Raw genomic sequence first — 27,298 nt, forward strand, 5'->3', positions numbered from 1 at the left:
CAAGGCATTCAATAGTTACACATAAATAGTACACTGCTTAAGACTTTCACCCATATTGAGAGAGAAATGTTGCCAAGCTGCTGTCTGATGTTAAATGGGTTGCACACAGTAGATGTAAGAAGCAAATAATTCAATGGAGCACTTGTGGGTTACACAGAAGTTTGCTTTCAATGTCTTCTTCCCTAATAAAAATGCAACTATAAAGTTAATTCAGTTACATGAGCACTCAAGAAACCTTAGTAAGAGCAAAACAAAAGCGTTGGACTGTTCTTCTAGTACATTATAGTCACATCTGATTCCTTCACTAATGTTCTTTTAGGAGTCACTTGCGTCTACCATTTGAAAAAGTCGCAATTCATATGCCAAATGGTTCTGTACTGTTCCAAGTCTAGTTTCAAACCAGATGAACAGCTTAGTGACATCTGGGAGCTGTTGTCTTTATAATACGTGGCTTGTTAGAACATTTTCTACGTGAGGTACCATTAAACAAATAGCAAAGTCAGCAACCCCTTGAGAGCAAGCTGTTCATCTCACCTAACTTTAGCCACCTAAGTTAGTCATCAGAGCTCTCTGTGTAGTTGATGGAGCTCTCTTGGATAATTCCTGAAGGTGATTCATCTCATCCTGAAATAAGCAACAAAGAGAGGTGAGATGAATTGTCCTTTAGAGGTACTTATCTCTCTCCATCATCTCTAAAGAGAGAGATGACATAACTGCCTTAGGATATCTTGGATGATTAGCTTTAAGATCGCTAGTCACTTTTAGCTGTCCATCTGGATCAATGGGATACTATGATTTGTGTGCACAACAGCTTTTAGACATCCTGTTTCTCTACCCTTACTTCATAAGTAACAAATGCTCTAATTTATGGGCAGACCATATATGCATACATATATATATATAAATGTTCATATTTACATTTATATATATATTTAAAGGATAGGTCAAGATATAGTGCTTTGTACTTCTTTGGGTATTCTGCTATTCTTTGCTTTCATTTTTTGAGACTGGATAATTACCTCTTCAATCATTTTTAATTATATCACCTGTCAGTTTTCCTTCTGATAACCTGAAGATAAGAACATTTTGCTCTTAACTTTCAGATATTTACAGGGAGAGTGAACAGGATTAACACTTCCACAGTTCCTAATTCCTGAAGAGCAACTTGATATTTCAACTGAACTGAAAGGCATGCCACCAGGCTGAGTATCAGGGACAGGGAGAGAGAACTGAAGTATTTGATTACCAGGACTGACAATTCACAGTGATTTACCTTTAAATCTTATTCGTCTAGCTCTTAATAAGTAATGTTAGTGTGCATGCAGAAGAAAGCTTAGTGATAATGGTCATGGCCAATAATTGAACAAGTTTGGGCTCACTAACTCACAGCAAGCTAAAAGAAGGACTTGTTACAGCAGATGTTAGCTGTGTAACAATTTTGTTAATGACACGGCACCACTTTCTTCACTGAGAGCACTTCACCCATTTCCTACTGACTTTGTCTACTAATGCTGCTGCCACCACGGAGTCACCCTCTCTTTTTATTTATTTGTATTAGCAGAGGTTGGAATCATGAGCCAGGGACCCATGTTAGGCCTGAAGCATAAGGGAAAATGCAGCCCCTCACTGGTAAGTGCACAAAGATGGGAACCCTTAAGACCTCTGCACAAATGCCGTATTTGCATCTACTGAAGAGTGAGGCACCCAGGTTGGAAGGAGCCAAAGAACACATCTGCATAAGCCTAATACATGGGAATGTTTCTTAGGGTATGGGAGACTGTGTGTCTATATATATATACACACAGACATATGGAGAGGTATGCTGAGAACAGAGAAGGTATAAAGTCAGGGAGAATATACTAGTTACAGGAGTGCTAGAGAAAAACATAGGAAGTTCATCTGTGCCCAATGTGTGGAAGTTATTGCATTCAAATGCTACATTGCGGTGAAGGAGTGCAGGACAAAGAGATTTATGAATGGATATTTATAGTCAAAAAAGAAACAAAAAATGGGCTCCAGCCTTCCTATTTTACTGAATACTGGGTTGTTTTTTTTTAAAAAAAGGGATTGCTGTAAGTGTCTAGTTGTCAGTGCTGAGCTGTGTAAAACATACAGCAGGAGCCCTGAACTGCAAGAAAAGCCAGGAAAAATAAATGGCAGTGACCACATTTAGTAAGAGTAACTAACGTCAGTGCCTGGCAGAAAGATTTAAATAGTAAAAATAATCACTGTTTTAAGTAGAAACATTCATCCTTCAAAAAATTGTACATCAAATAACCAGACTGGACTGAAAATTTTGATTTTTAAATTCATTTCACTAAACATCTTTCATTAAAAGTACTCCTTACAGCCACAATAATTCCCTGAATTATGTATACAGACAATAAGAAGATTTGGGGGGAAACAATGATGACTTTACGTATGGAATCTTTATTCAAGTCCTGCTCGTGTGGGGTATAACACCATGAAAGTGATGACTTCCATGACATGATACTTGGTCAAATCCAACATGAGCCATTTCTTGGCAGTTGACTTCTTAGTGACAAAATTGTCTTTCTGAAGTTACACTACAGAGCTGGTATCTTGCTGCAGATGCATAATCCTCTGTAATTAATCTCTGTTATACATACATTGAGTTCCTCTGGGAAATATGTGTTTGTAACGGGAATTCTGACAGAATATGGTTGACTTCACCACAGTTCCCATGTTCTGTGACAGAAGTTGTTTACATGGACCAGAATGTTTTCCACAACAGATAAGGATGAAAGTGCAAATAAATATGCAAAATTAATACAATTTATTATGGTTATTTTGCCTTGTCTTCAATTAATTGTAGGGGTTGTTTTCAGTTTGGTGCTTAGAGGGTAGTAGATCATACACCTACAATTTTGTTTACTGATTTTTTGTTTACTGATTTTGTAAAATGGCCTATCGGGTCAATTAAGTATACTCTTAGGAAATCTCAATTTTCCCCCACCAACCCCAGCCATGATAAACATCATCCTTGGCCCTTAGACTTGTCCCCTTAGGAACATAGCTCTAAGAATCTCCATTTATCTTTATGATTATATCTCAGTTTATTTTATATTTTCTCAGGAAGGCATATCTAAATGTTAGCAGTGGGGGATTTTGCTTTGCACCCAGTCTTTAGTAAGTGGTTGTTATTGTGAACCATGGATGAAGTCCTGGTACTTTGTATTCTTTGCAACAGTGTGATTAAAGGCAAGTTACAAAGTAATGTCATTTCTTTCTGCTTAAGGTGTGTAAAGGTAGTATTTTTTTCCTAGAATCCCAGAAATTCTGTATAATATGCAATAGTTTAGAGACTGTTTAAGACTGTAAGACCTTTTTCTTCTTCCTGTTAACACAACAGACAGTTTGATACACACACGCACCACATGCACCCATGCACACAAAATTCTAAATATATTCATATGAAAACAGATTCATTTTATAAGCACGACAAACGCTCTACTGACCTTTAAGCCACAGCCAAGTGGCTGTATTTTGGTTATGGCTCATTTCACAGCTCCTCCCAGAGATGAACTGGGGAGCTGATGCAGGTTCAGTGGTTCGGCAAAAATTAACTCTTTTGTGGAGGTAGCAGAAAGCTACGCTAGTTCTGAGGCAACACTGTCTCGGCGGCAGACAGACAGACAAACAGACAGGTTGCCCCAAACTCCAGATAACCAAGGGATGGACTGGGCAGCAACTGCACTTCAAGCCCTTAAATTTCTCAGGAAAATCAAAAAGGCCTTTTATCTGCTGAGCTCTGGGTTCACTTTATCCTTTAATACCTAAGATGAAAAAAAAAAACCCTTTTGCAAAGCCCATGCATAAATATTTTACAACGAAATATGAGGAATTACTACAATTTCCTGAGCATAACTATTATTTGTTGCTCCTGTTATTAGTATCTGACAAATGATAGCTATATCTCTATAAGGAATCAAAAGGCCTTACAATAACTGATTACTAATATATGAGAAGTCAAGTTAAACAGAAAATACTTCTATTAATTGAGGAACTATGTGATTTTTTTTAGCAATGTTGAAGTAACTTCTTTATTAAACTGAAGAATACAGAATCAGTGCTCTGAAGATTTTTAAAGAAAGAACGCCTTGTATTAGAATTACGTTTATTATGCATATAATTTTCAAAATACTGTAATACTTCTTTTAAGAACCAAAAAAAATTTGGTTCATTTGAAATTAAATTTCTGTTAAATTCTGATATAATTAGTAAGATACATTATAACATTAAATAAATGTAAAAAAATGTTGAGACTTTTAAAAAACCATTCTCTGTGAGTATGACCATGGAATTGCTGCATATGCTACACATTTTATTGTATATTAGTTAGCTGTAGATGCTGTTAAGATCATCTTAACTGATACTAAGCAGGTAAAAATGTGTTCAGCATCCCGACAGGTCCATAAGTGAATGGAATGTGGTCTTTTCTCCAGGAGATCACACAGAGGCTGTGAGTCAATGAGTCCAAAGGAACTCAGTTTTGCCATGTTGTGCTTATGGGGAGATACTTCATGAATTTCATCTATCTTCTTCTGATCAAAACATTTTAGTAGCCATTTTATTGTTCTACCTCAGTATTCCAAAACCTGGTTTAAAACCTATTTTTGTCAATTTCAAGGTGAAATAATGATAATGCAAGGGGAAAGACAAGCATTTTTGCAAAACCAACAAAATCTGTGGCTTTTCTACAAATGTGGACACTTTTTGCATATTCTTATATTTGTTCCAGTAGTCAGAGGGGGTTTTGTCATGGGTTTGGGGTGGTGGTGGTGTGTGTGTTCATTTGTTTTCTGACACATTGTTTCTCCATTTAAAGGCATTGATGATGTATTGAAGCATCTTTTTTTTTTCAGCATCCAGAAATGACTTCTTTTGGTCAAAAATTTCCAACACAAAAGAAGAAACCCGGCAGTCATTATTGTTTGTGTTGCATCCAGCCTACAAAACAGGCTCTGGAAATAACCTGCAGGTCATTAAAGGACTCAGGCAGTACATCATGTATGCAACCATCTTCAAAATGAGTAGCAGTGAATGATGTACTGTACTTCTCGTTTCCATTAGCAGTGTCCCCACCCACTGTTCAGTGGACTTTGGTGTACTGACTGCAGCCTAGGATCTCCACAGAAAACATTCAGCAGACAATTCAGGCACACGCAGTGCTTTCCAGAAGAAAAATGTAAATAATTTTAGTAAGGGATTTCAGAAGCATGTCATCCTCCTAGTAGTCACGAGTACTGGTGATGCATTGTAAAACAGAGTGTAGACATGAAACCCTACCAGCAACAAGCAATTGTTGAGACATTACTGTGAGGAGACATGAGAAGATTATATTCAAGCTGGGGCTAAGCAAGAAAGAGAAGCAATGCTCTGAGAAACCAAGGTCTTAGGTAGCAGCTTTCTATAATATATGTGTTGTGTCTTTGGACCTCTGCAATAGCATCCTTATCTTTCCTTTCATGACTAATTCAGGCTGTGATTCATCTCATCTAACTTTACTCACTTGAATGTTGGGACCTTGTTTCCCTTTGAAGCTTTTGTAAAAGATTATGAATCTCTGGAGGTTAATTCACCACTCCTGTCTTAGATGATAAGGTACCTGGATGTGCCTCTTTTCCTTCTCACCAACAGAGGAAATATCCGACACAACTAGCTTACATTAGATGACAGGTGCTTGGCAAGATGAATCTCTCCTTTGCGTCTACCTCTTCCCTAAGATTAACAGGCATCAGCCCTAGAGGAGTGCATTGGTTGGCATCCACAAATCACTCCTGACTCGGTTGCTATCGAGTTTACCAGAAGTGATAATATTTCCTACTTAATTTTTGTTTTGTACTCTACTGTTGAAGAATTTCTTAAGGAAAAACCCAATTTCTATGCCCTCCTCAGCCTACATCTTCCCAAATCAAAGAGGGATTCCCAATCGGAAAGTAGCATGGGAACTGGGCAAGGCGCTTCCCGTTTCAGACCGAGTCCCCGTGCATGTGAGAGGCAGCATCCATGGGTTAAGATCAATTCTGAGCTCATGTGCAGAAGCATGCAGGGGAGAACAGGGTGTCTGATCTGACCCCAGGGAGTACTTCAGCTTCCTATCCCCTCAATGCCTCCATCAAGTTACAGAAACAATCCAGGAAAAAAACTCAGTGCAGGAAGTGGCTTCATGCTCTAAATTCATAAGTTTTTACAAGGTACTTAACCACAAGGCCAGCAACAGAAACCTGAGTTCATGCAAACTTTTACAACACATCTCATTTCTGGCATGTCTTACTGGTGAGCTGAAGGATCCCAGGAGTCAGTGTATTAGATACTACAAATGCCTTTCCTAACAACTAACCTCTCCCCCATGCAAAGCACTGAGACTGCAAGGGACACATTCAGCACTGCAAAACCCACTTGCATAGCTGGGATTAATCATACCAACATCCCTTCATGAATATCAGCCTAAACACTCAAATTTCCATATACTTAAGTAAATCTCATTCCCCCTCTTCCTGCTGTGCCATTTGCATTTAACTAGACCTTCTCATTGGTGGCGCCACTATGAAATAATTTATATTTCTATTAGAAGACCTTCACTTCCTTAATTTTCTCCCTGAGGAAATTTATCTAGGCATAAACCTGTTTGCGTTTTCAATATACCTCTGTCCAGGCTTTCGATTACAGCAGACCTGGGAATTCTTGGCAAACAACTTTGAAAGGTTATTTGCAATTAGCTTTCATAATGTAGCTAATTCTAACAATGAAGTCAAATTCACCTTCCTGGCCCTCAAGTGACTTTGAAGAAAAATTCATGATAAAATTCATATTAACGTTTTTAATGCTTGCTCTACTCTATTGCTCCCAATGCGATGTTAGGCACCTCTCCAGATTTTTTTTTAATTTATTATTTTATTTTTTAAAATTTTCATTTCTGTTCTATGAATAATTTCTGAAGAAGAAATAATGGAACTGTGATTACCAAAAACATACTGAAAAAAAAGTATTTATGCAAAACTTAATAGGGTCTTCTGGTGTCTACATCACTTTACTGGAGCAAAGAGTAAGTCCAGTAGGACTATGTCTGCATTAAGAGGTAGTGAGGATCCATAGGAAAAGAGCTTTAGTGTGAAACAGGTGATGCTGAGGATTGGATGTCGAACAGCTGTGTGTATTTCAGCTCCTGTATGTAAATGGAAATACCTATTACTTCCATACCAAATACGTATTTTCATTTACATACAGGCACTGAAATAGACATTGACGTAGACATAGATATAGATATAGATATGGAAATATTCACATTTCAGCTCCATGTTTTACTCCTGTGACAATCACATTGTTCACATTCTTATGCATTCTTATTCTTCACATATAAGTAAAACCCTTATACCATGTGTCTGGTTGTGCCATCACAGCGTTACAAAATACTCGTATTCTGTTCTTTGTTACGATACTTTAATACACTTCTATTTGCATTCACGTAATTCTAATATGAATTATAGCCTGATTAGTCAACTTTTAATTTGCAGATTTATAGCCTCTGTTTTGGGTACAAACTCTAGGATGTGAACCAAAGCCCAGTAAATAGGAATGATCAAGAAAGTCATTACAGAAGAACCCTTTTGATTCAAACAAGTTTATTAATGTTCATGTGTGCTCCCTAGGAGTACTGAAGTCCACAAAGCACAGATTAGCGGTACCCAATGCAGAGATCATTGTAGTATATTGATTTCATGGTCATTGCCCTGTTTCTTGGTTATAGATCTTGTGTTTGTGTGGAGAGGGTGTTGTGGAGCTCTTATACAAACATTTCTTTGGCCTTTAGGCAACTTTTTCACCACAGCAGGCATATGCCAGGCTAGACATAAATATGAATGTGCCCCAGGAGCTTTGACAAATCATGCTCCCTTAGCATGATCTACAAAGAACCACTGCCTTCCTGAAATAGGAAGTCACGTTCTCCCCCTGTAAAACAGAGATGCTGACATTTCAAACTCTGTGGTCTTTTCCAACCTTTCATCTGACACACGTAAGTCCAAAGATAAGACTGACAAACACTGAACACTTCTTTATAACAGCAATGAGTGTTTCTTGATTAGAGATATGAATCAAATATATGGAAAACGCTAGAAAGATAGTTCTTCGTTATCCTGTTTGCCGAAGCACAAGTTTGCTTTGAGTGTTTCTCACAACAGTACAAGAAATACAATAACTGATGCAAGGATTGCCTTGGTGCTTAAAAGAGTGAAAAAGCCACTATCTGTCAGAATAAGCCCTGACAGTTTTCAATATTTGTGTGAAGGAAAAATCTAGTGCGAGTAAAAGCATGTGGACAGAGCAGCCAGCAAACCTTTAACTTGAACATATATCATTCTTCCTTTCTTTTATTTTTGCCTGACTATTGCCTTGAAGTCAGTCAATTCCTTTTAAAATATCTGGATAAATATTATGGCAACAGTAAGCTCAAGCAAATACAGTGTGAAATACACTGATGTTAAAAATCACCTAATAATCTATTCACATATCAGGTTTAAAAATGTTCACAGAAAAGAAATATTTTGTTCATGTTCAGTTATTTATCTATGCCTCTCAGTCACTCTATATGACCTATTTTCAATCAAACAATGAGATGTCTAAAGTCAGCAGTTCCACATAGCCTTAATTTGATTTTTTTTTTCTTCTAGCTCAGCAAAGACCTTTAATTTGTTTTCAGTGCCCATGATATAAAACTTAAAATACTAACATTTACCCACTATATGTGCCTGCTTCTGTGCACACTAAGGCTATATCTATATTAGCAAATAGTGCAGCCGAGCGGGAGCAGGTTTGTGCAGCACAACAGTTGGTGCTGAGGGCTGATGCCCATGCCAAATGCATTTCAAAGGGTTTTACTGCAGACCACCTCTAGTCCGGTGCCACAGCCCGGATGTTTGTTAGCAGCTGGAGCTCATTAGATGAACCTCTGGGATGCATTTTTCAGCTTAGTTTCATCCAAAAAGAATCCAGTTAGCATGCTTCAAGACAGTTTTGCAATGTGAACTAAAGCAGGGTATGTGAGGCCCACCATGGGATTGCTTTCAGAAGTGCACTACTGATCCAAACTCAGAAGCTGATGTAAAGACATCTATGGAATTTAGCTGAAGCACTTACCCAGCAATGGCTAATAAGCGAAACAAATATTTGGGGAGGCAATGAGTCACACAAAGAGGAGGGGTATCATGCCTTTTTATCAAAAAGGGACAAACATTAAAATGACAAAGCTAATTTTTTTTTTTCGGAAAAAGAAGCCTGTATTTCACTTATTTTGATCACTATCAGGAAGAGGATCCTCCAGGTTTTCATTTGTGTTTCCCAATTCCCTCTGAATCCTGGGTGGCCTGTTAATTTAATTAAATGACCTTTAGCCTGCTGCTTTGCAAGTCAATATTATCCCTCTGAGTTTTGTAAATCATATTACTTTGACCTACAGTGCATGCCAGATATCCAAGTGAGACTGTTCTTACTGTCTTTTGTTAAAGGACTCCTTTTCCTGCCAGTTCTCCTCAGGAGAAGGACAAAGTAGCAGTCGACTTCTTTCTCACAAAGTAATTTTGCCATTCACCACAACTTTCATTGTACTTTGAGCTCTCCTTGTGAACTGTTCTATCTGATTTCTATTTCAGTTGTCAGCTGTTTGCTTTTTTCTTTTCTTTGCCTCTCATTAATCAGACATGCTTCTCTTTCATAATGCCTTTCTGTCGCTGTGGTTTCCCAGATGTGACTGCCTGGGTATGTCTGCTTTTACCTTACTCAGGCTCTGACTTTCCACATTTCATCTCCCTATAAATGCTAAGAGAAAGGCAGTATTAGACTCGAGCTTACCGAGACTGGAAGCGCTCTCCGTCAATTACCTTCTGCAGTAGCTTATCCAATGCCACTGTCTTCACTTTGTGTGAGGGTCCCAGACCCTTCCATCCGTATCTCAGGTCTGTGGAATCCAAACCACCTGCTCCTTGGGAAGACAACATAATTAATACCTTAAAATCCTCTTTTTGAAAATGCGACTTTATGAACTGCTAATGGTATCTCATACTTCGCATTTGTAACTACATTTGACTTTCAATTTGGTTAGAGATTAAGTCTTTTCTGTTTAACTGTGAATAAGAAAAGTAGAAAGTGTATCTGGACAAATATGAACTTAATAATTTATTAAAATTCAATGTATATTTTTTCTCTGAAAAACCTGAAACCAGGAAGCACTTGGCATCATTCCCACCAGATTCTCCTACATGCAATGTTCATTGCAGGTTATGAATCTCTTCTTGATCAACTTAATTTCTGAAAGCAGTTCTCAAAACAAGATAACGTTTTATAAAACAACATCTTTTATCTCCCCTTTTCAAGACTACTTTGAATGTTCCTCATTGTTGATAAACACAAATACAACAACTGTATTTATTGGTTTTGGGAAACTGGAAGATACATTATGGTATTCAGGGTAACAGACAAAAGCACAAGGGAAATACTTCCACCTGAAGTTTATTTAAGTTAATATTAAATTCTTTTGTGCTGTTTCAGCTATGTGTGCACATGATAAAGTTTGATTACCTTATGACAAAACAAAGAAAAGTTCTTCCTTCCTAAGTAAGCCCAACTCAGTCTTAATGGCTTTTCACTTTAGAATATAAAAGGTTTGGAAAAATTTGAACACAACTGAAAGAGTCTAAGGAAAGTGATAAATCGGTTAGTGATCATCATGGTTTGTATTCAATCTTGAACAAAGGAATTAAGGTCTATTTTGCTTGGATGACTTATAATTTCTTCACTTGAATGCATTTCCTTGTTTCTACTTTTTACCCTATGTTATGTAATATGGTTTACAAAACCAGCACACTTTGTAGATTCATTGCAAGTGTTATAAAATAAGTTTAATTTTTAATATATACAAGATCTGTGTTTTAAAACCTATTAACATCATCATTTTCCAGGACATGTTGTGCTTCTGTATCCATGATACAGTCTGTATAAACATAACGGCAGAGTTAATAAGAATCCGTCCAAAATTCTAAACCAAATGGAGAAACAAATAAGAATAAAGACCGAGTCTTCCACATATGTGAATGCAAACATGTAAGCAAGACAGAACTGGGGAGGAACAAGATGATTGTTTAGAATTTAATAGATATATCCAAACAGAACCCAGAGAAACAGCCCATGTGCTCCGTTATTACCTCAATATAGAATTTAGAAAGATACCATCAAGCATGTAATGTAATATCTAATATTTGTCCAGTGAAAAACTCCTTTTAGATATGTAACAATTGCAAATTATAGGTTATTTACCATAGAAATGTCAATGTTAAATTCCTTAGCAATGAATAACAAACAATAAACACTTTCTGAATTTTATTGGGCAGTCTGTCATAGAAAAATTGTTCGTAGCTTTTTTTGTTTCCGCATCGGTGGCAACTAACTTTAGCTTCATAAATCTCAAAATGTCACTGCTGTGTGTGCTTATTCTGAACTTTTCTTTGGGTTGGAACAAATTGTTATGGTTCAGATTATGCAATATATAAAGCTTGTTTTTTCTTGAAGTGCAGCATGCAATTTGAATACCTGCACTTCTTCAAGTAAACCAGTAAAATGACTATGGATAGTACAGGACTAGATATCAGACTAGATATAAGGAAGAAATTTTTTTACGCTGAGGGTGGTGAAACACTGGCACAGGTTGCCCAGAGAGGTGGTGGATGCCCCATGCCTGGAAAGATTCAAGGTCAGGTTGGACGGGGCTCTGAGCAACCTGATCTAGTTGAAGATGTCCCTGCCCACGGCAGGGGGTTGGACTAGATGACCTTTGAAGGTCCCTTCCAACCCAAACTATTCTATGATTCTATGATAAGACTATGTAAGGCTCAAGATGGACCACAAAGAAAGCTTCAGCAGGAAGCCCTTAATGTAACAGGTAGAAGTCAGAGCAGTCCTATGCAGTTTCTCCTGCTCTTTGTCCAGATTCAGAAATCTTTTTATGAGGGTAGGCTCAGATCATGAAATTTTAAAACAAAATATGCTCTTCATTTTTTTCCCCATAATAAATACATGTCTCAATCTGGTTTGGTATGATGCTATTCCTGGCAACTTGTAGCTCTATGCCTGTAGTAGCTATGGTCATTTGCTGTCCCGTGATGCACATTCTGTCTGACATCATTGATTCATTCTCATTTCCCTACTCTGCACTGAGCACTTGGATGCCCTTTGGATCTGATTCAGTCTCGCCGAAGCAAAGTACAACTGGCAACTTTCTGTGTCCGCAAAAAGGCCACTCATTGAAGAATCATCCTTAGAAACTTTATATCACACCCAGACAGCAGACAACTACTTCTCAGAGGACCTAATGTTCTTTTCTGAAAATACCACTGCATGCTTGCATAGCTGCCCAGTGATTTTAGCACTGTACTGGGTTATTACAAATCCTAAGTATTATTGCGATTGGTTTTGATCTCAAGCCCAAGGTTGCCTCTCTGTGAAGTAAGCAGCAGATTTGAGGACTGGGCATGTATATGACATTTTGCACTGCTGAAGTTGAAATGAGATTTTGGACATTTTGAGACTCGTTCAGCCGTAAGAAGAAAAGGCTAAGGGGAAATGTTATTGTTGTCTTCAGATACCTAATGAAAGACTATAGGGAAGACAGAGGCAGACCCTTCTTGGGGATTCACAGTGAGAGGACAAGAGGCAACAGACACAAGCTGCCACAAGGGAAATCCCAGATAGACATAAAGAAAATTTATCACCATGACAGTGCTAAAACTGTGGAACAGGTTGCCCAGAAAGGCTGGGGAGTCTCCATCCTTATCGGTCTCCAAGACTTGACTGAAGAAGGTCCTGAGCAGCAGACCTACCTTGAGAGGGGGGTTGTCCCAAGTGACCCGGAAAAGTCCCTTCCAACCTGCTTTATTATTCTGTTTCTATGAAACAGAGCTCCTATAACTGCTTTTGCTGATGAATATTGTTTTAATCCTACAACTGCGAAATAAAATGATGTTTAGCAAATATGGTGGGAGAAAATATGTAGCCCCACTCATTCACCGCTAGACTCTTCCCTGCTTCTTGAGGAATCATCCACCACGCTGCTTTTTTTTATAGAGGCAGGTGCAGGCTTCACCCTCAGCAGCTTAATTCCTGAACTAGGAATAGTTACTTTAGGTTAGTCACTCAGCAAAACAGATACTGTATTTTCTAACTTTTATTTATGTGTTCACAACCACTTTAATAGAAAAAAGTGACAGCATCTTATTACGCAGTGTTCCTCAGCACAGATAATATCTAGACACGTGCTTTATAAAAAGGCTTGCAAGGACAAATCCTATTCACTGTGAATAATTATGCATCAAGGTTTTAATGCAGACTGGTTGTAAAATATTTTTCCTTTCATCTCCATGCTAGCATGCTTTTGATGCTGACACAGACTGGTTATTAAAAATTCCACATGAGAGAATGTTTCATCTACGGCAAGAACAGTGCAGAAGAATAATACAGAAGTTTAAGACAGCTGAGAGGGTTGGTTTTTTGCATTGTGGGGTGTTATGATGTAGTGAGCATCATGGCTACTGATGGCCACACTGTCTCAGAAGCAAAAATGTACCCTTAATCTGTCTGGAGAAGTACTATACAGCAACTTGTAAGGGCACTTTTTCCCAGACAGCATTACTTCCTAGCTTTAGGCTGAATATCTGGAAAAGTGTACAGCTACTGTGGAATATTCATAAGCACTTTCTGAAGATGTGGACCATTGTTTCACTTTGTTAGCTAGTCAAACTAGCTAACAATTCTCTGATTGAAAATCTTTAATTTTTTTAATCTTTCTTGTGATTAAAAGCTCATCTCCACAAACACAAAAAAGCACAGAGGAATAATGACAACAACCTGATCTGAGAAAGGGACACCCTGCCCTGGTCCCTCCCAGGGCTATCACAGGAGAGGGATCAGCCCCATGGGCTGGGAGAGAGACCCATCATCGCAAGTCAACTGGGGAGGCCCTCTGAATGACATTGCAAACTGAAGGGGTCACTGTCTGGAGTATGGGACTCATTATGGGATGCAGAGGAAGAGCAGTTCAGGATTGCACAAGGTATTTGATGGGGATTTTAGGGGACAAACCAAAGGCAGGAAAAGAAGGGATTCATGGTGATCTGGGGAGGAACAAGTGCAGGGAAACAGAGGGATAAGGGAATAGAAGGTCACAAGAAAACAGGTTGCTGGTCTGGCCATGCCGTGCACTTGTTCAACAGTCTGTCTTCCTATTAAACTCCAATTCTAATTATTTTTGTGGGTGTGAGGACTCTCTGTTCTCACTCATGTGTGAGTATGGAAGTCTAAGCATCAGCAGTTGGAAGTCAGACCACAGGTCAAACAGGCGAGGGTGCCAGCAACTAGAGAGACCAGAGTGCACGTTCTGTGAGTGTGAATGATAGTGCATAATCACTAGTAAGCATCAAACATAACTGATGAGTAGGATAAGTGGCTTAGGAACCAGGTATTGGAGCAGCCATAAGTCTGGGCTGGATACTGGAGAGACAAGAGTGGTCTGCGAGTTGACTACTGGAGGGACCATGAGGTCCACACCAGGAACTGGAGATAACATGGTGCCTGGGAGTTGACTATTCTAAGGTCATAAGTCTTGGACCCACTATTAGACCTATTTACATGTGTGTGTGTCTGTGTGTAAGGCAATTCGGTGTCCAGGGGATCCAGGGACCTGGACTATGGGTAGACTGGGCATCTAAATCCAGTTACTGGAGGGATCCAGGGTGCACTCGTGTAAGTTTGAGCTCCAGCAGCTGAGTGGGGGCCGGGTGCCACAGGGGCTCACATGCCCAGCTGCCAGCAGCTGGGGAGACCAGGATCCAGGGGCAGCTACTGGATGGACTGTGTGTCTAAGCCCAGCTGCCAGAGGGATCCACATTGTACATATATGCGTGTGTGTGTGTATATATATATTTCCCACTAACAGGCCTTCATCCCAATCAGACAGAGAGGGGAACAGGATGAGGTTGTTCATGCTGTTTGTGTTTGTGTGAGTACATTTTTTCTGTCTGTGTTATTCTGTGTGGCTGGCTGTGAGTATATGTATATGTGTACTGTGTGTATGTGTGCATGCATGCCTACTGGGAACACGTGCTCAGCCTTGGTACTGACTGAGCCTGTGGACATGGAGATGCAGCAACCTCACCTCTATGGGCTACCAGATTTGGCAGCTCCTAGAATTAGTGACATTAGTCTCAGAGTCTAAATGTTTTTTGCTTCTTCAAGTAGTTTTTCCTAAGCAGGTTAAATCATCTGTAACTAGAATTACCTGAAAGAATTACCTGTACTAATGAATGTTGCTGTTTTCCTTGCTCATATGTCCAGATTTCATTTATGACCCAGAGCCTGGAGCTATGACCCATATGCACCATTGGTATAGCATCTCCTAACAATATGGCCATGCAAGCTCACATCCTCCATACTCCAAGAAATTGGAAACATGCTGTAAGTGTTGTTAATGATGTATAAGTACCTGATAAAAGCTGTTAGTGTCTGCCATGGGGTAATTACCTCACACACTCTTTTCATGGTGCTTCAGCTAATTGCAGTAATAATAGACTTCTGATTGTATTCAAAAGAGAAGAAAAAGGAGGTGGGTAAAGGGAGGTAGGCGGGGAGATGAACAATGAGCAAACTTTATATTAGTCATGAAGAAGATGGGCAGGAAATAAATTTGGGGATTACACTGCATGACATCACATCACATCATTGCTTTTTAATGATTACTGACAAATCCCTGATTAGTGTTGTCAGCTTTCATAACAATCAGGAAAGTGTCAATTCCCAAATCCTGTGACACAGCCAGTGACAGATATACTTCTGTTAATTTTCACTTACTAAATGATACAAAACTCTGGAGACTTTGTGATTTTATTTTTGATGCTTATGTACTCACTTGACAACATGTAGAGTGTCAGTACTGGTGAGATTATAAATCCTGTTGGCCAAAGGCTAACAGAAAGCCTATCATGGGAAAGCAGAAAAAACTCCCAAGGGTTGTATAATCACTTAAGGAGAAGAGTATCTGAAACACTCTACTGAACAAAATGTTGATGGTGGCTGAGTTTTTAAACCCAGGATTAGCAGAAAAAAATTTCAGCTTAAGAATTTAGAAGTTTAAAGCAGGGCCAGCTCCTGGAGCATGTGCCCCAGATTCTGACCTGATTATAACACACAGCATGAATTACAGAAGCCTAGTTTCCTATCTATTGGTTGTTGAGGTGACTGGAAGCTAAGTCCAACAGCACTGGGCTTTGCTCCCTATATGTGCTCAAACGTGAATATTTCTGAACCTGAAGGAGTACAAGTTCAGACTCAATGTCTAGTGCTTCCTAGAGACCTTAAGTGAAGATGTGGAGCTATCTTTCACACAAAAAGTGGAGTCTGTGCACAAAACCATTGTTCAGGAGTTCTGGACTTAAATAAATAATCCACAATGCCTGAAAAATATTTTTTCGTTTTTGACAGCCAGAGTCCTTTTATATGGACATCAGAATACTGATTTAAATGACTACCTCTTGATATTTAAGTTTGAAAACACCAGCATATCCTGAATAAGCTCCATATCAACAGGAGAGACATGGAAAATAAAAATCATAAGGGTCACTTGATTTACAGTTTCCTTTTTATTTGTAATTTTTTTGATGCTTTGGGCTCTGAACAACACAGTAAAGTCAGTTGAATGAACTGGTCCACTATGAATGTTAAAGTAGGTTCACATCCCATATTGTACTGTGATGGCATCTAAATTTGTGGTGTTTGCTAGGTATCAGAGAATTACAGAGGTTAATGATATAGCATTTCAAGCATATTTGATGATAATCAAGAGTTTCAACATTTGCTTAATTTTTCTTTGGAAGCGAGTATGGGAACATGTTTATGTGCTGCCTAGAATGTTTTCTGCAATCATGGCCTTAAAGAGCATTCCTGGCAAGGAAATTTAAAGCAAGAGGCAAACACGTCGAAAGAAAGAGAGTTTGATTCAGTGCTCATTAAAGCCAATGGAAAGACTCCCAGCAACTCTAGGGAGCTTTGGGTAAGTTCCAAGGGTTCCTGTTTCTACAGTTACATTTGATTCAAACCATTTATGCTTCTTCCTTCTTTCTTTTTTCAGTGAAGCCACTGCCATCATGCCCACTGAATCAGAGTAAGAATGCTCTGTCTATGTTTGTCATGCATGAAAGGCTCCTCTAACATCTGAAGTGTTTTGATATTTCACACAGTGTAGCTCCCACTGTCACAGGCAGAGCAGCAAGTGAACTTCTGTGACATAAAGAGATGTTGCACCAGAGTCAATTAGTGACACGCTGCAGGAAATATCCTAATCCTTGCTGAAAGTAGTTTTGTTACCTGCAGCAATAGTGCTTCCAGGCCGGTGATATGGAGCTCTTTCCATTTGAGAACCCTCTGACCCCTCTTTGCCTTTCCTGTCTGTCCTCTGCGCTGCCACTGTGTGAATGACATGTCCACAATAGAAATGCAGAAGGTGTATTTAGCTATTAAGAATTCAGCCTTCCCAGGTATTCCCCAGCTACACTATGTGTCAGAGCATCATTATTTTTGTCTTTGGGCCTTCTTCGCCATGAGTAGAGGATGTTGAGACATTTTATAATAGTTACACGATCAATTCCCATTAGTAAAAATAGCAGGATGATTGCTCACAATTGTGTTCATCTGGGTTAACCCAGAGTTTCTTTAGTGGACCGATGTAGCCATTGTCCAGCAAGCCTAAAGGGCTGTGATTTATTTTTTATTTATATTGATGTATTTACAATCTGGCATTCTTTTAAACACTGCTGTTTACTAAGAACTGCTACTTCTGGAAGAAACGTACATTAATTTCTTGTTTGATTTTTATAGCTCCTTTTATCACAAGCAAAATTTTAACTGATTTTCCTAAGTCGTCGTAAAAATTCTGAGCACGTGAAACCTGTACTGTGCTTAAACAAATAAGTAAATATAATGCCAGTATATAAACAATTCAAATGAATATATTTTCCCTGATTTCATACTCCATTAGGAATCCAACCATCCATGCCCATTTCAAAGGCAAGGAATCCAACCATCCATGCCCACCTCCATCTCTGATTTTGCTTCAATCAGCCAGGAGCTTTTCCCGGAGCAGTCATCCTGTCACTTGTACTAACTGCCTTTTCCTAGTGTCCTTGGTCATTCATAAAAGCTAGCCTGTCCCAGCTATCAGTTAGCACAGCTCCCCTGTACTAGGATTCCTGCCAGGGACAAAGGCAAAACTCAATGTAAGGAAATCTGAGCAGAAACTTGAGGCACACACGCTAACAATCATTACAGCTGGGGATCAAACTTGGACTTCATGTTAGCAAAAACAGAGCAACCACTGACATTTTTCATGTGACCTTCAAATGAAAACAGTCTACAGATGTTCCCAATGTCCCTGTATTATCAGAAAGCAGACTGCACAATTTAAGTATTTGTTTTATGGGGTCCATCCCCACCTGGTAGTTTGAGAGGAACTGCTCCAAAGAGTATCAGCAAAGGTCCCAGGGAAAGTGCATTTCATACTAATGCCTGTGGAACATAATAGGTTCCTCAGAGCAACTCACGTGTCCTTCCTGAAAAGTCAAGTCCCATAACATATGTACTCATAAATATGAATGCATTAAATCCTATTAATAGTTTTTAACAACATGCTTCGTCCCACTAAAGCATATCATTTTATTACCACTTCCTAAGTCCTTCAGAGCTGGTATGGACAGTATTGAGAAGCCCCAATGAAACAAAAGAGATTTTAATATGTTGGGGTACTCAATGGGAAAAAACTCTATTCCTTCGAAACAGATTTTTAAAAGATCTAATTGACAGCTGAGGTTATGTCAGAGAAAGGCAGACTCTGCTGGGGACAAGCAGGAGATTGTCCTCAGGCTGGAGCACAAATGTACAACCTGCTCCTTGAGAAGAGGAGGGGACCTTAGAGGGAAGTAGGGATTTTCCCTACAGATGTGTGAGACCACAGTACATTACTTTGTGAGTAGCCTTTGCTGAAGTCAGCAGGAATAACAGATTGGCAATACAATAAAATTTAAGGTTGGTGACACAGACTCCTTTAAGAATAAATGCTTGAAAAATCATAAAGCAAAGGGCTCCCCACATCATTGTGACTTCCATCTGAGGAAAACCCACCTTTCTTGTCCAGAGTCCTTGCAGTGAGATTAGAGAAATATGTACTTTTTGGGGACAAAACCTGAAGACTTCATTCTCATCAAACAAGTTTAAGTGCTTCAATATGCCAATGGAATCTAACCCTCCTTGTCTGGGCCAATGTGCACAAGCACCTGGCAGCACATATTGCCAGACTGTGCTCAGCTGACTTTCTGCCACCGGTAGATTTGGCAACTGGAGTAATTCAGGGAGCCACGCAGTCCAGAGATTTGTGCAGTCGTATCTCAGTCATCATCAAAAAGCCTCTGAAAGTTCCTCTTCTACCCTCATAAACATGCGCTGTGTAAGCAATGAAATGACAGAAGCAAAGGAAAAGCTGTCTTTTGAGCTGTCTACACTCTGAAATAATTTGGAAGCACTGAGAGAAGGGACAGGATCATTTCACGCACACTGCATATCTTGCATGTAGAAAGACCTCTTGAGCACCCAAGCATTTCCCTTGTCTTAAGTGGAAAGACTATTCAGCTGAGTAAGGATTACAGATGTCACTAGGAGGCATAAGACAGGGACCATTATTTCTGCGCTACCTGAGCTGTTCTGGCTGGTAATCAGTACAGAAAGGCAGCTGAATGGAAAAGACCAACTCTAAAGAAGGGATTGGTTTATGGCTTGCTCTGTGCGCTCACTCCAGCTCTGGCAATAAAAGCAAGCTATTACTTTGGTGCTCATTAATTATTTATTACCACCTATCTGCACCTCTGAACTATTCCTGCTGCAGGAGCCACAGTGCATTTATGGTAATTCATCAGACACAGATGTTTTCAAATTCCCTCTAAAGCCATAAACAGGGATACCAGCTGCCCAAAGAAGTTAGAGAAGCCTTGATTTATTGGAACAGATTTTGCTATTTAAAATGCCTAATGTGCAATCTCTAGGTAAAATAGGCAAACACACTCTGATATATTAAACAAAAGAAGAGAATGAAAAAAGAGTCAGAAGTTTGTTTGATGCCCAACCATGTGGTTAGTGAAATAAAGACAGATGGAAACACGTAAACACCAACATTTTTATAGGAATTCTGCTATCACAAATTCTCACTAGAGCTTCCCCAGCTTAACTTGCTTTGCAGTTTGCAGTCATATGTTTGCATCCTAAATAGCCAAGCAGCTTTCACTACCCTTCATGCGGAACCAGTTCTGCAAAATAACATGTTCCTAATCTTTTTCCTTTCCATCATTTGTTTTCTGCAGGCTTTGATCCCTCAGAAAATTATGTATGCCTACTCAACCCACTGCAATCACTGGGGCTTGCATTCCAGAAGAGAAAAATGCCCCATGAGTCTCCCTACAGATGTAGGATTTCTTCATTCTTGTGCTTGCTCTCACTTTCTTTCAAAGTATATTTTTATTTCTAGGTCATGGGGTTGATGCTATTAAAAGTTGTTCAAGCTTAAAATGTTCAAACTCTCTAGAAGTACAGGTTCAGGTCAGAGGTGTAACCTGAGACCAGCTGATGTAAATCAAAATATGTCTACTGAGTTCTGAATTAGGTGATACATGATGCGTGAGTACTTCAGTTGTCACCTGAAAACCCATCTGTGTGGCTCAGGTGGGAGAAGTTCCTACAGTTCTTTTCCTAAGTACCAAATTCTTTCTCTTCTGTTGAGACTAAAAGCATGATTTTAACTAGATAATTGAGTTGTAGCATGAGGGACTTCTATTTTGTCCTGTACAGATTCCCTTCTGGAGGCAAGTAAATGAAATGAAACAGAATACACAGTGCAGCCTTTTTTAAAATACCGATCAGTCTCTTGCATTTGTTTAATTGTCTGTAGGTAGGAAACGACAAAATGCAGAGACATCCAAGCAGCAAATACTCCTTGCTGGCTACTTGATCCTACTGAGAAGCATACGCTTACCCAGGCAGAGTCCCAGTTTCACAGCTGATAGTTCATTCAGCGCAAGCTCAGGTGAGTGTGCACAGCACACCATTGTACCTTGCAGATATATTACACATGAAATAACAAATTTGTGACACACATGCGCAGAGGAGAAATCCAGAAAAATAAATACAGAGGGAAAAAAGAAATGTATTCTTTGTACCAAGTTGTCAGTGAAACACTTTTATACTCCTTCTTTCCTTTCCCTCGCTTGCTGAGGCATACTGACAGTGGAAGAGACCTATTGACCCTCCTGAAAACGCATCCTACCACAATCCATGTTAGTCCATTGCAGTTGTTAGGTTCAGTGTATTTCAGCATTGTAAAGCTCAGAAGGGACACCATAATGGAGCAATGAGATTAAAAGATTGTGTTCCTTATTAAAATAAATAACTAACTAAAAAAGAATTGTCAACAATTCCATAAAAAGAGAAGAAACTCAGACTTCAAAGTAAGGAAGGAAAAATCAGAAACAAGTTTTCATGCAAAGCATTGCAGAATAGGTATGTTCTAAAACAAATTTCATTGGTCTGAGGCAAAAAGACTCCTTGAAGATATCCCTGAGTCATAGATTTGGAGAGGCTGCATATGACAACTGCTCTGTGAGCTGTAAAAAAATTATCTGTGTAAAGGATTTATAATAATTCAATAATGGATAGAAAACAGTGGATCTAAACTGACAGTGAGTATACCTTCTATTTAAGAACGGACATACTACCAGATGCCAAAGCTGGAAAAATACAGGGGTTAGTCCATAGCAGCCTATCCTTTGTTTAAAAATGGGCCTTGATTAATAATGAGGAAACTCACAAGTTGGCTTAACAGGAAACCTGACTTCTGTGACTTCTTAAGTCCTTTGCTGCACTGCCATCAGGAGTCTGTGACACTGATTTAGAAATGCTATCAAAGCATTGACCCATCCTCAACAGATCCTACTGTTCTCTCATTTTCTCTGGGCTATTTTAAGCATCATCTGACATTGTTCCTCCTGCCTTTCATCTGCTTATTAGTCATGTTTAGGCATCAGTCAGAATTTCCCACATCAGCTTTCTACTTGAGTATCGCTTATGCTTTCTCTTCATGCTGTCCTGCCAGGAGTTCTCAAGGGCTGCTTCTGCTTTCCAACACTGGACTATGGTTTGTGTTAATGCAGCTTCAGCAAAGAAACTATATACCTCAAAAATCATAGGAAGAAGCTGATATTTGAAAGTTGCTGTATGATCTTTACTGTTGTTGAGAGAAACTGATTTTTTAAGCTTTGAATTTAAAAGTGCAGGGTATAATTTGTCTGTTAGTGTGGTCCCAGTTTGAGAAGGGCATAAGGGAGGACTGGGAAGGAGAACTGCAGGTCAGTTGTGATATAATTAATTACAATTATGTAACTCGGAGTTCAGGCTAGTGATCATTCAATTACACTTGCAGGAGATGGAGCACAAATTGACTTTGTCCCAAATAGTTAAGCAGAAAGGTCATTTTGTCTTTCTTTCTGTTATGAAAAGAAACTGCTGAGAAACTGTCTCTAAAAGAAACTGGTGAAACTAAGTTTGAAGATGTTTTTAAAGCTGATAAAATGTCAGTAATTTAAGTCTTTTAAAGTAAACACCAGTGTAGAGTTTGTGTTATGCAGAATCAAAGGGCAACCAAGTTTTCCAGTGTTCCACTCAGCTGCTTTGGAAAAGCTATAGCTATAGCCTTTAATATCATAAACAAAGGAACTTCTGAGGAATAATGTATTAAATTTGACATTGACTATTCATCAAAGGATGGCTTGCTTTTCCACATGGCTAGTTACTCACTAACTTCTGAAAATTATTTCTCTGTCATTTGAAGCACTTTGCTATATCTGCTCAGGAGTCCTTATACCACCTTGCTTATTGGTGCAATTATTTGAACTTGGAAAAATGCAGAATAATACAAAATTAGGAGACTAAAGATAGCTTTCCTGTTTATAGAGCTCAAAATCCCATTCAATAGCTCTCGATAGCAATCTGCAGCATGGCAATTTCCTATTTTAATACATCATCCTCTCATTGTATCAGTTGATTAGCTCAGGTGCCAGCTCATAGGTGTCAGTCATCATGAAAAAGATTGTAACAAATGTGTTAATGGTGCTGATTGGTCAAAATCTTCAAGTCTCTCTCCAATGGATTTTGTAAGTAGTCACCATATATAGATTGGCAAAGCAGATATAGCAGCTAAAACGCATTGCCTTTTTCTCCTGTCATCAAATGGCTATAGATAACAGGAGGTTACTGAGTCACTGTAGGTCGAATGGAATAAACTGTGTATGCTAACAAAAGGTAAGCCTTGAAGGTACTACACTGCTAAGACTAATTTCTTCTGTCTCTGCTCTCTACAAGTTCAGCATTTAAAGTTGGCCATCCTGGTTCCCTCAACAGAGCAATGCTGGTATCTTCAGCAGGTAGTTCAGCTGGCCTATCTAGGACATATGTCTTAGAATGGAGGCAGTCGTGCTCGGGGTTTTCACTGCACTGATTGCAGAAGGCTTCTGGACAATTGGTTCAGATCAAAAAATGCCTTTAGCTGTTTTAATTGGGGAAGGTGAATCTACCCTTTGTGACTCCAGGCATATCACAGCAACCAGTACTAAGCAACTTCATATTCTGGGGAAACATCCAGCATCTAGAGACATAATTTCTTCTGACTTTGGAAGAACTTCTTGAGACATTGCAATGTACTTCTAAGGTATCACAAATATTATCCATTAAACTGCTATTAAATGATACAAGACTTAGCCCTTGGGATTTCCCCCTGAATTTTATGCTGTGCTTTTCTTCAGCCCTGCTTATCAGCAGTTAAAGAAGCTCCTATGGAGGTTGCCCATTACTCGTGTGAAGCATATATAGCAGAATACTGTTTCTACTGATGAAGTTCATAGGAGGATGCTTAAATGGCAAGGTGAAATTGTAAATTATACAAATTATTTTAGATTTGTAAAACATCATCTTTTCCATGTGATAGACCACTATAAACATATCAATTATTGTGCTGGTTTATATGGAAACTCTGAGTTACTTGGCAATTAACAGCTATTAAACATAAATATAAAAATATTTAATTAAAAATTGAATAGTAAACATCAAGTTATCTGTATCTGTAAATGACAGACTTATAAAACATTTATAATTTTTTAATATTTTTTTAAAATTTATAATAGACAAATTTGCAGCTATAGGAATTGTAAACCAATGGAATGGAAAAACACAAATTCCCACAAGGAGGAGATAGATACTTGCTGATGATCATCCACTGAATGTCATTATGTTGCCAATGGAAATATACAGTTCAGTCTTTGGACAAGGAAATATGAGCTGTGTGCTTTGAATCTAGATTTCCTGATCACATTCACTGGGTTTTGTTAGCTGGATAATTTGTGTTGCTTTTCTCTTGACCAGTATGCTTATTTCACGATAATATGTGTCAGGTTCATGGAAGTTTGTAAAACTTGAAACTTTCTTAGGTCCAGCAAGATAGAAATACCAAAAGACTCACAAGTATCGAGGAAATAAAGTAGATCAGTCACCAAGACAAAAACAAAGCAGCTTGCAAGATTTGAATTTTGGGGTACAGACCCTGTCTATGACCAATATGCTTCCTCAAGGCAAAAACCAGCTCATTTCAAGGACTAAAATTTTAAAAAAGGAATCTTCTAGTGTCTCCTTGCATGTGTAAGAAGGGCAGATTTGTTGGAAACCAAGACATGTGTCTTGTGAATTTGCAGTGAGATTCCTTGTACCATTCCTTGCATGTCTGTTCCTTGTATTTTGAGATTAAATTTAAGACTGAACTAGAACATGCATAGGCTTAAATTATTAATGTTCCACGTAGAAGTGACACTACAAGGAATATTCCAGTAATAAAGTATGTCAATCTACATGGAGAAAGTAGTAAGCACTCACAAGTCCTACGTACACCTGAGCTGAGTGCTGCAGCTTTCTAATATAAGTGTCACAGTTCAGACAATGAAGATCCTGACTTTGGTTTAAAGTACATCTTCAGAAGTGACATTTTAGAAGGCTTGTTCCTTGAATCTCACATTTATTACTCATTATTGTGTCTTTCCTTAGCTTCCCTCCTCATCACCATCAGCAGAACAGCTTCTTTCAAGAAACATGTACAACACACAAACAGGAAGATTTGGAACACACACTGCTTTTTAAGGTAAAAGGATCAAAAGAGTAGTTAAACTTTAGAAACTTTCAGAAAACTATAAATGATGATTTTCCCTCTCTGTCACATGCACACACATGCATATAACTGTATTCTCCTCAAAAATGGAAAAATGTTCCTTTAAAGCAGAAGGTAGAAGATTGAACTCTTTTTTTCCATGACTTTTACCTCATGGAGGGACTTTCTAGAAACAAGTGGCAGAGTTTCAGCTTGACTTCAGAATACATGTGGGATCTCAGCTGGTCACCAGCTGGTTCAAGTGGCCACAACAATGTTTAAATCATCTGTTCTTCCGGGACTTTGCCTTCTCAGGGTTTGTTTCTCATTGTTTTTTCTGAGAGGCAACATATGTGGCTGCAGATCTGTGTACATGAAAACACAGGCTCTACATGGTCATCATGGAGCAAACAATCCACAGGCTTCAGGCCTTAGTCTGGTGTAAAAAGTCCAATCATTGAACAGATTTCTACTTTTTATAGTGGGTAATTGCAGATTAAATGTTTTACCCACAGCTCCAGGATCATGATAAGTAATTGGTCTGTGTAAGGAAAACAGAATACAGGCTTTTACTTACGATAATGAGTATAAAATTTATCACAAGTAAAGATTATCTTTTATAAAAATATGAAGTATCCTAATGCATGCTTTTCTAGATGCATCCTCTAATATTAACTGCCTTCAACACTCTGCTCATAGCTTAAACCATATAAAACTTAGCAAAGGAAACTAGTATTACCATTTAATTTATTTCAATGAGTTTGATTTAAATTAAAACCCCAAGATACTTTTGTACTGATCAGAATCATTTATACTCACACTAAAAGAACTGCAGTTCCCAGGCTCAGCTTGGATTTGAGTTCTTGTAACATTCAGCATCTTGCACTGGAAGCTTATCTCCTTCTCACATGGCCATGCAGAGCTGGGCATGCAGTGCCGAAGCTGGCATCGGACCCTGACGATAGCTTATAACTGCTTTATTTAAAGATGCCAAATTACCTGAGGTAGGTGCCACAGACTGAAGGAAGACATACAGTAGTTTAGGGGGCTGTACAAACATTAAATCTACTTTTCTATAATCAACAATCCGATCCAGAAAACAAAATCAGGGGTAAAAAAAGTCATTTGATCAAGAATAAATTTTTGTCACTTGAGCTCCCACTTCTCTACAGATATTTCGCTACAGGCAAATGCATGTGTTATTCAAAGTTTCTCAGTTGCAAATAGTTCCCATCTTCTAGCAATCAATCTTAACAGTAAACATTTTTTTCAGCAAGACTACCTTTAAAAGTGAAAAAAATTAGACAAAGAGAAAATAGGGGTTTGTTTTGTTTTGCTTTTAATCAAATCAGCCAAAACCAGAAGGAACTAGAACATTGCAGGAGTAGCAGGATAAATGTGAGACCTGGCAGAAGCTGAGAGAAGCTAATTCCCAACCTCCCCCCTTTAGGTTCACATCCAGTTTTTTTATTCCTATTGGAGAAGTGCATGTGAGTCCCACTTGGGATCAGCCCTGTATTGTGCAAGGAGCATACTAAGAAAAGCACACAGCAAGAAATAGATCCTATCCCAAATCCAGTTCAAATAAAGTTGAAATGAAAAGCTTTTTGTGCTCTCTAGGGCTTCTCTATCTTTGGTCTTACATCATTCATCAAACAGAAAAATAACTTCAAGATCAAAAATCTGAAACTGGAAATATTTTGCTACTGTGAAACTAATGGAGTTTGGGCTATTGTACAAACAAGAAACTTTTATATTTATTCCTAGCATTTTTTTTTTAAAGAAGCTGATATTGGAACCTGATACTGTCCCCAAAATGAAGAACACTATTTTAAACATTGTTGGTCTCAATCTCACAGTGTTTTCAAACTTTTAATTTAAGTGCAAAGAAAGAAGGAGAGGAAAAGTAAGAGGTACAAAGACTGTGTCAAAGGAATCTAACTTTTTCTAAGATGAAAG

Source organism: Aptenodytes patagonicus, chromosome 1 (assembly GCF_965638725.1).
Source record: "Aptenodytes patagonicus chromosome 1, bAptPat1.pri.cur, whole genome shotgun sequence".
NCBI lineage: Eukaryota > Metazoa > Chordata > Aves > Sphenisciformes > Spheniscidae > Aptenodytes > Aptenodytes patagonicus.